This window comes from Beta vulgaris, chromosome 4, assembly GCF_026745355.1.
Source record: "Beta vulgaris subsp. vulgaris cultivar EL10 chromosome 4, EL10.2, whole genome shotgun sequence".
NCBI lineage: Eukaryota > Viridiplantae > Streptophyta > Magnoliopsida > Caryophyllales > Amaranthaceae > Beta > Beta vulgaris.
Window position 1 is genome coordinate 48,045,081 of NC_079205.1, and position 4,942 is coordinate 48,050,022.

Here is a 4,942-nt window from a genome sequence, read left to right on the forward strand (position 1 = left end):
ATTATTAAATATCTTTCACTACATATTAATAAAAATTATAATAATTGAATATTAATAAAGTACTCATTGAGACGAATCAAACAAGACCCAACATGACTATATTTTTTCTTATATATTGAGAAAAACTAAAAGATTATCTCTTATTGTAATAGTGTCAAGATTCTAAGTGACAAAGATAAAAAAATACAAAAGGGGTATTATTATTTACTAGTACATTTGTTCAAAAGAATTATTATTATTGTTGTTGTTGTACTTATTAATTATTAATATTGGTAATTATTATTAATCTTATTGTTACCATTATAAATGTCATTGTTATTATTATATTAAGTTATTTTGTTGTTATTAAATAATAGAAAATTAAAAGCCACGTGTTAAGAACATAAGATTGACGCAAAAATAAGAAATATATAAAATATGATATCTCAAATTCATGATAACGAAACTACTATATCGGATTACATTTCAAAATAAGCTAAGTGTGAGATACAAATTATAAATTTAGATTCGGTATACCTCTTCCTACCGAATTTCAAATCTCTCTAGCTATTTGAAGTTGCACGATATTTATTTATTTTTTGCTCAAGTCATAGTTGTTTGTATATCTTGTTCTATTTTATATGGAAAAAAAAGAGTTCAGTTTGCCGACTTCTCAAGTGTGAAAGTTTTTTTTAAGGGAAAGTGTGAAACATTGTATAAGTGCTCTTATAAAATAATGACTTGAGTTATATAATTATTTTTAGTAATAATAATAATTATGATTATAATTATTATTGTTGTTCTTATAATAATGATAATAATAATAATTATTATTAATAATAAAAGTTGTATAAAAGTTGTAATAGAAATAAAATGATAATAATAGTAACACTATAAAGAATATCTTATAATGTATTGCATAATAATGATTTACAAAGTAATAATATAATAGTAATAATATATATTTATAAAAGATAAGATCTTGTTGAAAAAATAAGTTCAGATCAGATCAGATCAGAAAATAAGTTCAGATCAGATCAGATCAGAAAAAATAAGTTCAGATCAGATCAGATCAGAAAAAATAAGTTCAGATCAGATCAGATCAGATCAGATAAGTTCAGATCAGAAAATTTCAGGTGAACTGAACATAGCCTTTCTCTTATTCTTTTTTTTTAACTCTTTCTTTTTTCTTTTCTTCTTTTTTTTCTCTTTGATGTCTCTCTCATTTTTTCTATTTTTTTGCCTTATTTTCTCTCTCCTTTTATTTTCCTTATTTTCTCTTTTCTCTCATTTTTTTAAAACTCTTTCTTTTTTCTTTTTTTTTCTCTTTAATGTCTCTCATTTTTCCTATTTTTTGCCTCATTTTCTCTCTCCTCTTATTTTCCCTATTTTTTTCCTATTTTCTCTCTCCTCTTATTTCCTCTAGAATTTTACTATTAACACATTGATAAATAAGGACGTGGCCAGCTAATAATAAGTCTAAGCTATGCCTTATAATGATGCTCGTGTCCCCTTATTAAAAGCCCAAGCGTGAATTCGTTTTCGGATAACCATCTGAATGTACGTGTAACCCTTATTATTTGTAACCTTATTTTATGATACGAGGAATCTATTACTTCATAATAAATAACTATTATTATTTGTACCCTTCTTTTATCATACGAGTAACCCATTTATTCTACAAGTAACCCTCATATATATTTTCAAATGACCCATTATATTATAAAAGTAACCTCATTAGTTAATAAAAGTAACCCTAATTACATGTTTGAGTAACCTTATTTATTTGTTTGAGTAACCTCATATGTTCGCAAAAGTAACTCTAATTATTATATAATAGCTTGAAATGTTTATAGAAAGTAATCATAAGAAAGGTACAAGTAACCCATTAATTAGTTTATAAAAAGTATCCTCATTATATATATAAAGTAATCTTATTTACTTATAAAAAGTAAAACGTGTTGCTTTTCAATGCTAAAGTGTTACTTTTAGTGAATTAGAGATTACTTTATCGAATACTAAGGGGTTATTTTATTGACACTAGGGATTACTTTTTATAATGCTAAGGGGTTACTTTTACTGAAAGTATAGGTTACTTTTTGTACCTATAAGGGGGTTACTTTTTTTGTAAATAGGGGTTACTTTTATTATAAATAAGGGTTACTTTTACTGAAAGTATAAGTTACTTTTTGTAATTGTAAGGGGATTAGTTTTACTATAACTAGGGGTTACTTTTACTATAACTAGGGGTTACTTTTTGTAATGTTAAGGAGTTAGGCTATGTTCAGTTCACCTGAAATTTTCTGATCTGAACTTATCTGATCTGATCTGATCTGATCTGAACTTATTTTTTCTGATCTGATCTGATCTGAACTTATTTTTTCTGATCTGATCTGATCTGATCTGATCTGATCTGATCTGATCTGATCTGATCTGATCTGATCTGATCTGATCTGATCTGATCTGAACTTATTTTTTCAACAAGATCTTATCTTTTATAAAATATATTATTACTATTATATTATTACTTTGTAAATCATTATTATGCAATACATTATAAGATCTTCTTTATAGTGTTACTATTATTATCATTTTATTTCTATTACAACTTTTATACAACTTTTATTATTAATAATAATTATTATTATTATCATTATTATAAAAACAACGATAATAATTATAATCATAATTATTATTATTACTAAAAATAATTATATAACTCAAGTCATTATTTTATAACAGCACTTATACAATGTTTCACACTTTCCCTTAAAAAAAAGTTTCACACTTGAGAAGTCGGCAAACTGAACTCTTTTTTTTCCATATAAAATAGAACAAGATATACAAACAACTATGACTTGAGCAAAAAATAAATAAATATCGTGCAACTTCAAATAGCTAGAGAGATTTGGAATTCGGTAAGAAGAGGTATACCGAATCTAAATTTATAATTTGTATGTCACACTTAGCTTATTTTGAAATGTAATCCGAAATTAGTAGTTTCGTTGTCAATGAATTTGAGATTTCATATTTTATATATTTCTTATTTTTGCGTCAATCTTATGTTCTTAACATGTGGTTTTAATTTTCTATTATTTAATAACAACAAAATAACTTAATATAATAATAGCAATGACATTTATAATGGTAACAACAAGATTAATAATAATTACCAATATTAATAATTAATAAGTACAACAACAACAATAATAATAATTCTTTTGAACAAATGTACTAGTAAATAATAATACCCCCTTTGTATTTTTTTATCTTTGTCACTTAGAATCTTGACACTATTCACAATTAGAGATAATCTTTTAGATTTTTCTTAATATATAAGAAAAAATATAGTCATGTGGGGTCTTGTTTGATTCGTCTCAATGAGTACTTTATTAATATTCAATTATTATAATTTTTATTAATATGTAGTGAAAGATATTTAATAATAAAAAGTTTTTAAATATAAGCATGATATGATCTGAACTGATCTGATCTGATCTGGTCTGATCTGATCTGATCTGATCTGATCTGATCTGAACTTATTTTTTCTGATCTGATCTGATCTGAACTTATTTTTTCTGATCTGATCTGATCTGATCTGATCTGATCTGATTAGATCTGAAATAAGCAAAAATAAGGTGAACTGAACATAGCCTTACTTCTACTAAAAGTAGGTGTTACTTTTGTAATTATAAGGGGTTACTTTTATTGAAATTAGGGGTTACTTTTTAATTATAGGGATTACTTCTACAGTAAATAGAAAGTTACTTTTTGTAATTATGAGGGGTTACTTTTATAATTATAAAGGGTTACTTCTATAGTGAATAGGAGTTACTTTTTATAATTATAAGAGATTACTTTTACTTGTAAGTGTCATTGTAAGAGGTTACTTTTACTGAATTAGAGGTTACTTTTTATAATTATAAAGAGTTACTTGTGAGTCTCATCAGATTTTTTACAGAGCATTAGATAATCCTATTTTCTTCATCTTCTTCAGTTGGATAAGATCTTCTCTCTCCTTTACTCCATTTCTATCTAAAACTAACCTTTTTCAGAGGAGAGAGAAAACCATCAACAACAAAAAATTGAACAAGTTACTATCATAGACCTCGAGTGTCTACCATCACCATACTCCTAACTTGTAAGATGTTCTAATTTACAGATGCGCAGTCACCAAAATGAACTTGATGGTAACATATCAATACACTAAAAACAGAACATGCGCAAGCTTCCGATAATAAATAACAAATTTGCTCCTTCAAATCCTAAATCATCAGCAAGTGCCTCTTCTTTGCTGTGAAATGTCATACTCAACCATTTCGAAGCTCCATTAGCTTAGAAAAGCTTGTTTCAAGAATGAAAACGTTTCCCGTACTTCATTGGTACTAAGAATCAAAACCAATTGTACAATGTCATATTCCCGGAATTGCACTGATTTCCGACGAATAATCACTAATCGGAAACCAATAACCAATCCTCTGGAATTCTTGGCCAGAAAACTTATTTGGAACCGGAATTCCGTCAATCTTCTGTGAAAATGTCGGCATTACTTCAAATTCCGGCGGAAATGGAACAATGTCTACAATTTCAGGCGAGTAAGCATTAATTGGCACCGAAATTCCATTAATCTTCGACGGAAAACCTAAAATTTGCGGCGAGAAAGCGTCAATTGCAGGAGCACGACTAGGAGATCAATTCGACGGCGGAACGAATATGGAATCAAGTTGGTGGAAGAATTCTTCAATCTCCATTTTTCTCAAAGGTTGAGTTTCCGATGATGAAAAAGTCGAAGATATGAGGAAGGAGGAAGATGGAAGGAGGAAGGAGGAAGGAGGAAGGAGGGAGGAAGGAGGATCGAAGAGGAATTTGGGTGGGAGGAGAGAGAAAATGAAAAATCTGAGAGGGAGAGAAATTGGGGGGAAGGAGGAAGAGCTACAGTAATGTGGCCACACGGTTTGGTTTC